The following is a 9,440-nucleotide window of genomic DNA, read 5'->3' as shown; positions in this document are numbered from 1 at the left end:
AAAATAATGTTGGATACATGCTTATAATGTGCTAAACAAGACCAGTTTCTAGATATACAACGTGTACAGTATGGATGTCATAAATATTTAGGTTTATAGTTGACTAAGTGAATGAAGGAGAGAATAGGAAGAGGACAAAATGAAGAATTCTATTAACAGGCTGAGCATGATGGTGGCACATGGCACTAAGGAGGCTGAGGCAGAGGGAGGCAGATCTCTGTGATTTAGATGTCAACTCCATCTATATAGAATTCTAAGCCAGCTGGAATTATATTGTGAGATCTTGTCTCAAAAAAAGAATGCTATCAATAAAGAAACAAAAAGCTTCATAGTTCTACTGCAAAGCTATCCATACCATTCATTCAGTCTAGAACAAGAGGCAGCTGAACCACTTAACTATTCAGCAGGTAGTTAAATAGCACTCTGCTTATGGGTGAAGCAATGTGTTTTTTTTCCCTAAATGTAAAGCAGGGTAAACATTTATTTTTAAGAATTTTAATTTCAATTGAGACATTTACATAGAACCACTAACACTTTAATCTTTTGAAAGGCTTTTTATAAGTCATCTCAAGGACTCTAAAATAATGCTTCTTTTTATAGTTTGACTGCTTGAAATTAAAAACAGAGCTGAATGTTGCCCTTCATAGTGCAGTATGAAAAAGGAACATAGATTTTATTTCTTTCTTTGCTCTCACTAGCTATGTGACTCTTGAAACAAAGAAGTATTTGAAGTTCAGACTGCTGGTTGTGTTTGACCATCTTCTTATTTGGAAATCAGCTTTCTCCATTTCATTATTTTAATTTCAAAGTACATAGGAGTTCTATTTTCAAATCTTTATGTCTCTGAGAGAAGAACTAAGCTGCATATTTAGCCAGACATTTTTCCCTAAGTATAGTCAGTTAAGATATTTCTTTATGTATGTATGTATGTATGTATGTATGTATGTATGTATTTACTTATTTATTTATGCATCATTTTTAAACAATTCAAAGATGTGTCAGTTAATAAAAAGGAGATATGATATATACAGGAAAATAAGTTAGGACTTCATGATAAAGACATTTGGAAGATCTCATCTATTTCCCCTTCTCAGGGTGATTCATTCATCCATCTGTGGGTCCTCCTTGGTGCTAGGGAAGTTCCCAGGAATCCACAAGGATGACCCCAGCTTAGACTACTAGCAATAGTGGAAAGGGTGCCTGAACTGGCTTACCCCAGTTATCAGATCGTTGAATACCCTGTCATCATAGAGCCTTTCTCCAGTAACTGATGGAAGCAGATGGAGAGATCCATAGCCAAATACCAGGCTGAACTCCAGGAGTCCAGTTGAAGAGAGAGAAGAGGGATTCTATGATCATGGGGCCTCAAGATCATGATGGGGAAACCTACAAAGACAACCAAACCAAACTAGTGGGAACTCATGAAATTTAGATCAACAGCTATGGAGCCTGCATGTTATTGGACTAGGCCCTCTGCATAGCAAGACAGTTGTGTAGCATGATCTGCTTAAGGGAACCCCCAGAAATAGGATCAGAATCCATCCCTGGTGCATGAGCAGGCCTTTTGGAGCCCACTACCTATGATGGGACACCTTGCACAACCTTGAGGCAGGGGGAGCGGCTTGGACCTGTCTCTACTAAATGTACCTCCTCATGTGAGGCCTTACCTTCTCATAGGAGGAAATGGGGAGTGGGTTGGGAAGGGGAGGCTGGAGGGGCAGAAGGACGGAAGAGGGAATTTTTGGTATGTAAAATGAATTAAAAATTTTTCTTAATTAAAAAAAGATACTTGGAAGACTGTATGTTTCATGTCTAATCCAGAAGTTCTAAACCTGTGGGACATGACCCCCTTAGGGGTCAAACAACCCTTTTACAGGGGTCTCATATGACCATCAGAAAACTGAAATAGTTATATTACAATTCATAACAGCAAAATTAAACACAACAAAAGAAAATATCAATTACAGCAACTATATTTCCTTTTTAGTTAGTATTTTCTTTGCTTCCACTATCTTCTTCAAGTAAAAGGGGGTTCTAAACATACATTTAAATGTTGTTTTTTATTTATGTCATATAAATATGCATTATTTGGGTATCATTAATGCATGTATATATGCAAATTACTTGTCTATATATTACGCCTGGGTGCAGATTATATTACAATATACAACATCATACTTGATAGTACTTTGGATCTTTAAGCTTTTCCTTTGGTGTAGAAAACACCGAGTAGTAATGATTGCAAGAACTATCAGCCGCATGAGGGTAAAATGAAATTTCCATCCTTTTCTCAAAACACGCTGATTAAGTGTGTATTTTCAATTCCTTTTCTTCTAGATTCATCAAAACAAGCTAAAGGTCCTGTGAGAATCTTTTAGGTTTATATTTTCCCTTAGTTGTCAGGTGCCAGATCATCAAAACAGAGTCAGGAAATATTTAATAGGTGTGCCTCACTGGTGGGTGATATGACACACTTGGGGCCAAAGAAGCAGATGCAAATACCCTTTGAAGTCGAATTTTAAGAGCAGTTAAAATGTGGCATTAATTTCACCTGATATTCATTGGCATTAGGTACATCTGTTACTGAAGAGACATTTTGACCTCATACACAGAAATATCTGGGGAGAACTGATACCAAAACACCCCCAGATTTTGAGCACACTGGTCAGAATTAAGTGAAAGCTAAAACTTTAGTTTACAGTCTGGCTTGGAAAAAGTGTTCACTGATGTGTGTGTGTGTGTGTGTGTGTGTGTGTGTGTGTGTGTGTGTTCAGAACTTCCTTTAATATTTTATTTTTAGTGTTGCTTCATTCATTTACATGGTTCTTAAAACATTTATTCATGTAATTTCTTTATTCCTGTGGTCCAGCACATGCTGGCATTGTATTAGACTCCAAGAAGCCAATGTCCAGCAGTCCCTTAATTTTCCTTTCTTCCTGGCATAATAGCTCCTTGGGATAGGCCTTAGTTATAGTCAATATCTTTCTGTGGTTGAAGTTAAATATCTTGCAAAAAGAAAATCTGGCAAGTCATAAACTTAAAATATCTTCTCTCAGTCGCATACCACCTCTCTGATCCAGAAATCTGTTACTTCTCCTATAATAGAATGCACTTTCTAGCTGTTTGTCTCTTCTTTGGAATTCTCAATTTCAGGGGATAATTTATCAACCCTGTAGTCAAAAGTTTTCTCCATTCCTGTCTGGCCCTGCAGTCCCACAGCCAGCTTATAAAATAACCACTCAGAAGCTTATATTATAACTGCTCAGCCATTGAGTTAACTTTCACTGTGGCAAAAGTTAACCACTGGGCAAGAAAGTACCCTCACATTGACTGCTGACAGTATGCTGTCCAAAATGGACAAGCAGGTATAATTTAAAAAAAAAAAAGCAACTGAAAGACTCTAGGCCTATAGGCTGAAGGTAGGTGCCCCAACTTTACAGAGGAACTTTGGGTGACTGTTGAGGCAGGCAGCTGTCTCTGTCATTTCCAGAATTTTGGAAGTTGCTTATAATGCATTTCCTGTTTACTTAGGTAACATTATACCCTTCTGGGGTCTTTGATGTAGTTGAAAACTAGATCGTTATAATTTTCCTTGGTTATGATAAAAGATGAATTAGATATGAAACTTTAGACTCACAAATATGGGATAAATGATAGAATATTTTCTTTAATTTTGCCAAATATAAATAGACTAGATATTGTAACTGTAATTCTTGCTTGATAACTGTTTGTTATATATAATTTTACTATGTTAAAGTTAAAATCTTCCTGTTTGGTTAGACAGAAAAGGGGAAGCACTGTGGGATGTCTTTCTGTACCCTGTGAATATGTGTTGATCTGATTGGTTGATAAATGAAGCCATTTGGCCTATGGCAAGTCAGGTTATAGCTAGGTGGGAAATTGAAGAGAGAGACAGGAAGGAGAAAGGCAGAGAGTGAGGAGACACCATCCTGTTGTCCAGGGAGCAACATATAATGGCACACAGGTAAAGCCATGGAACGTGTGGCGACATATAGATTAATAAAAATGGGCTGAGTTTATGTGTAAGAGCTAGTCAGTAATAAGCCTGAGCAAATGGCTGAGCAGTTAAAATTAATATAAGCCTCTATGTGTTTACTTGGGGAACATGAGTGGTAGAGATTTGTCCTGACCACTGGTCGGACAGGACACAAGAAAACTTCTGACTACATTTGTCTGACTACACAACCCTAAATACTTTTACTAGTATTTGGCCATTACTTAATACATAGAAGAGGGAAAAAGCTATAAGAGATGTATGAGCTATAGGAAAAGGGATCAGGTTATTGACAAAGGCTAATTTCTTTCCATTAGAAGATATAGTCATAAACTCTTAGGCAATAAGTAATGCATTTAATCAGACGTAGGAAGTCATTAGAATTTCTGCCACTTGTATTTTCTTAGAGTTGTTACAGTAACTACGCACATATATATATATATATATATATATATATATATATATATATATATATATATATATATATATATGCATGTGTGTGTGTGTGTGTGTGTGTGTGTGTGTGTGTGTGTTTGAGCCTGTGTTAGTGGGCATCTATTTATTTGTACAATAAGAAGAGCTGTGGGTGTAATGAGGGCTGATATTAAGGAATATAACCATGGCTAAGAAGTTGGCTTCTGAATAAAGTTCTTTGGAAATGGCTTTTTAAAGGACTAGGATCAGCAAAATACTCTATAAACCTAAAACATCTTGCTTTGTTACAAAGTATTGCATTCTCAATAAAGGGAACATGTCCCAAGGATACTATAAGTGTCTTTCATGGGGTACCATTAGTAAATCATTACTTTTATTAATAACAAGATATAAAAAGACTGATACTTAAGTGAAGAAAATGAAATACACTGCCTTAAACAAAGTCTCTGTAATGGGGGTAAAAATGAAATTGTGCACAGCCTAATGATGGAATAAAATGGATAAAACATTGATTTTGTAAGACTCCTTTCAGTATGTAACCAAAAGTATGTCATGTTAATTAGCAGACAAATTTGATTGAGATATAATTCATAAAGTAACTGGTCTATAATTTGTATAGCTATAAAGTTAAACATCAACTGTTCTAACTGTTCTAGTGATAGGAAATAAAACATGACATCAAATGTCACAATGAAACACACAGTAGTTGCCTAGATCCTTTGGCTATGAACAACATTATTGGGACAACTGGGGAAACTTAAAAGGGTCTGAAATATATATGACAATGATGTGTCAGCTACAACTCCTGATTTTTGTGACCTTTATGGTAAAATATTTGGATTATAATATTCAGAGTTGATGGGTCAGCATGATGATTACTTATTCTCCACTGGTTTGGGGCGGGGGGGGATGTTCTTTGGCCTATACAACTATACTTAAAAATTCCCTAAGTTGGTGTTATATGTGCATAATATTGCTTAAGAAGAATGGCTTTGAGAATCTGGAACCCACTTGGACTCTGCCACTCAACAGCTTAGCAGAGGTAGATCAGTTGTATTCTGCTGAGTTTCTGTGCTGGCTAGTTTTATGTCAACTTGACAAAAGCTAGCATCATTTTTAAAGAGGAAAAAACTGAGAAAATGTCCCCAGCAGATTGGCCTGTGGGAAATCCTGTGGTACATTTTCTTGACTGATGTTTGATGTGGGAGGGCCCAGACCACTGTGGACAGTACCAACCCTGGGCTGATGGTTCTGAGTTCTATAAAAAAGCAGGCTGAGCAAACCATGGGAAGCAAGCCAGTAAGCAGCAGTCCTCCATGGCTTCTGCCTCCAGGTTCCTGCCCTGTTTGAGGTTGTTCCTTTACTTCCTTCAGTGATTGACTGGGATGTGGAACTGTAGTCTAAAATAAACCCTTTCTTCCACAAGTTGCTTTTGGTCATGGTATCTTATCATAGTAATAGAAACTCTAACTAGGACAGTTTCCCAATTTGGAATATGCAAATAATGTCAGTCATATTCTATTTGGGCAACCATCATACTTAAGTATGAGATGACAGCATCATCTTAAAGAATCATGTTTTCAATATGTTGAATTTAGTGGAATACTGGTCAAATTATCTGTGATAAAAGGTCATATTGTTTAAAATATGGTTAATTATTAACTAATGGTTTCAAAACATAAAATATTGATGTATTGCTAAATATGAATGAAGAAAAGGAGGGCAGTCATTGCTTGTGAGCAAATGTTTACACAAAGATCGAATGGCTTTGCTCAGCACGAAAAAGTCTACTTTTTTGTTTGTAAGGTGTGCACTTTTATTCAACTAGCTTCAAGTCTCAAGTCAATATACAGCCAAGCCCTATCTCCATACCAACTCCTAAGGAGACCAAAAACCTTCTTACATCTCACATTGGTCAAAAAGTGGGGGCATGATGACTATCCAAAAATGAAAATAAAAAAGTATTAAGGCAGAAGATTAAAAAAACAAAACTAAACAGAACAAAACTTTTACAATACATTATTTACAAAAAAGCAATGTTGTCACCTCTCCGGCATGTACTTAGGGACAATAGGGTCATCTTCCTTTTGGGAATGGGAAACACCTTCTGAGTGTGCAAGAGGCACCCTTTAGCCGTGTATCTCATAGATACCTGGAGTGACTATAAAATATATACAACTGAAGTCCTCAGCTTCATTGCAGAACTTTCAGGATACTTGCTCCAACTGACTACTGTTGTCTTCACTGATCCACTTTGAAATCCTGAGTACAAAACAAAACAAATGAACAACAACAACAGCAACAAAAATTAAAAAATAATAAAAAGCCATGCCAATGTTGTTGCTTTATTTTTTCTGCATAAGATAGGTTTTGTTAAGAAAGCACGTAAAATACAGCTCAGTAACAGTCTGTGTAGAAGCATTTGAGGTGAATGATGGAGGGTCTATACTGTGGGATGTTCTGTATGGCAAATGTTTTGCTGATTAGTCAATAAATAAAACACTGATTGGCCATTGGCTAGGCAGGAAGTGTAGGTGGGACAAGGAGGAGAATAAAGCTGGGAAGTGGAAGGCTGAGTCAGAGAGACACTGCCAGCCGCCACGATGACAAACAGCATGTGAAGATGCCAGTAAGCCATGAGCCATGTGGCAAGGTATAGATTAATGGAAATGGATTAATTTAAGCTGTAAGAACAGTTAGCAAGAAGCCTGCCACGGCCATACAGTTTGTAACCAATATAAGTCTCTGTGTTTACTTGGTCGGGTTTGAGCTGCTGTGAGACTGGCAGGTGAGGGAGATTTTTCCTGACTGTGGGCCAGGCAGGAAAACTCTAGCTACAGGTCTACACTGACTGTACTCCTGCTTGCTGCCCCATACCTGCTAGGATGGAGCTGTTGATCCACACAGAGTATTTTCATTCATGAAGAACTAAGATCTTGATCTTCACCATGCTGGGAGCAAGAGCAGTTATCTCCTACATTCTGTCAGTGATACCTGGGTACATGGTGACTCCACCAGATAGCACTGTTGGTAGCATAGAAGTCTTTGTGGATGTTGACATGACATTTCATGATGGAAGTAAACTGTAGTTTCCCAGATGTTGAAGGATTCCATACCCAGGAAGAAGAGTACCTGGGGCAGCGGGTGCTTTTTGACAGTAGTGATGACTTGGCCTTCCAGTAGTGCTTAACTCTTCTCCAAGGAGGAGGAGGATGCATCAGTGGCCATTTCTCGCTCATAATCCAGGGCGGCATAGCACAGCTTCTCCTTGATGCAACATATGATTTCCCACTCAGCTGCAGTGGGAAAGCTATAGCCACTTTTAAGATGTCAGGACCTTTGTGAGGTAGTCTGTCAGGTTGTGCCCAGCAAAATACACAGGCAGGATGGTATGGGGAGGAGTGTAGCCCTCATAGATTGGCATGCTGTGGGTGAGCCCATCTCCTTTGTCCATTGCTATGTGGGTGGTAAGATGACAGACATACAGGCACAGCATGGCCTGGATGACTATGTATGTGGCTAGGATATTGAAAATCTTGAACGTGATCTGAGCCATCTCACAGTTGGCCTTGGGGTTTAGGGGGGCCTTGGTGAACAGCATGATGTGCTCCTTCAGGACTACACACAGCTTGTTGTAGAAGATGTGATACCAGGTCATCACTATGTCATCCTAGTTGGTGACAATGCCATGCTCTATGGGGTACTTCAGGTCAGAATACCTTTCTTGCTCTGGGCCTTGTTGCCCTCACAGGAGTCGTTCTGGCCCATTCCCACCATCATGCCTTGGTGCAATGAGAGATGCACGATGAAGAGGAAGACCTCTCAGGGAGCATTGTCACTGGTGAAGTCAGCTTTGCACATGCTGGAGCTGTTGACAACCAGTGAAGAGAGATCATCATCCATGGTGAACTAATGGCAGGTGTGGACCGGGGGGGAAGAGCTATGAGAAGTCTGTGCTTGCAGGGTGGATGCAGAGTCCACTAAGCCTATCTTCTTATAAGATTTCAGCAGACCTAAAAATTAGGTTGTAATAAATATCATGAGAACATCACAAGAAAAATTAAATAAAAAATGTGCTTATTGAAAGTGTAAACAGAAGTAATTTTTGATTATAGGAGTGAAATAGTGATTGCCTATATTAAGTGACTTAATGAACACTATAATGCACAATATATATCAACATCTAAAATTCTAATGTGACAAATGAGCCTGCTTCTGGCTAATTAATCTACATAATCTAGTCTGCAATGGTGACAATATTACTCACAATAAACAATAATATACATACACATTTATCTTGTATGTTTGGTTTTAACAACACTTAGACTAGAGAGAGCTATCTCATAAGTACTCTGATAGGTAAAACAGAAGAGATTTTAAAGCAATTTCACCAAGCTTGAGTTTCTTGTTCTTTTTATCCACAATGAAGTAAGTGATGCTGCAACTTAGAAATTTATCTTCTGGTGTTCATTGGTAGCCAGTTCAAAAAATTTAATCTAAAGTTACAGTACAACTATCTTTTGATGAAGGTAAATATGTCAGCTTTATATCTGTTTGGTTGAAAGTTCATAAATGAATATGGAAATACTACAAGTCATACATTCTTACCACACATGACAATAACGTGGTTGGTACCAAGTTTGACACATCACATGAATTGAATAACATTAGAGTTTAATGAGACATATATTGTGTTGTAACAGTAAACAGAGGTGTTGGCATTTCATTTCTGTGTTCTTGTTGAAGACTGGCAGGAGTTTACTTGCTTTGGTTCAAAAACCAATTTGAGTAACCCTTGTTTTGTATTATACTTTTAGTGGAATAAGTGGAGAAATAAGGCACAGAAATCACTATGCACAGCGAAAAATACACAGTAAGTGCTCAATTAGTATAATTGATATTAATATTGATGCTATTAAAGTCATTTTAAGTGTGCCAACAAGCATGGCATGTTTGTTCTGTGGGAAAACAGTTTTAAGTAATTAAAACA

General features: G+C 37.8%; 1 pseudogene; it reads right to left on the bottom strand.

The window, feature by feature from the left end:
- Positions 1-7,292: 7,292 nt before the first annotated feature.
- LOC128117075 (actin, cytoplasmic 1-like) lies at positions 7,293-8,353 on the bottom strand (annotated as a pseudogene).
- Between the last annotated feature and the right edge of the window lie 1,087 nt (positions 8,354-9,440).

Source organism: Peromyscus californicus, unplaced genomic scaffold (assembly GCF_007827085.1).
Source record: "Peromyscus californicus insignis strain IS unplaced genomic scaffold, ASM782708v3 Scaffold_10__1_contigs__length_136768540, whole genome shotgun sequence".
NCBI lineage: Eukaryota > Metazoa > Chordata > Mammalia > Rodentia > Cricetidae > Peromyscus > Peromyscus californicus.
The sequence above is the reverse complement of the archived record's forward strand: the minus strand, read 5'-3'. Positions and strand labels throughout refer to the sequence as shown.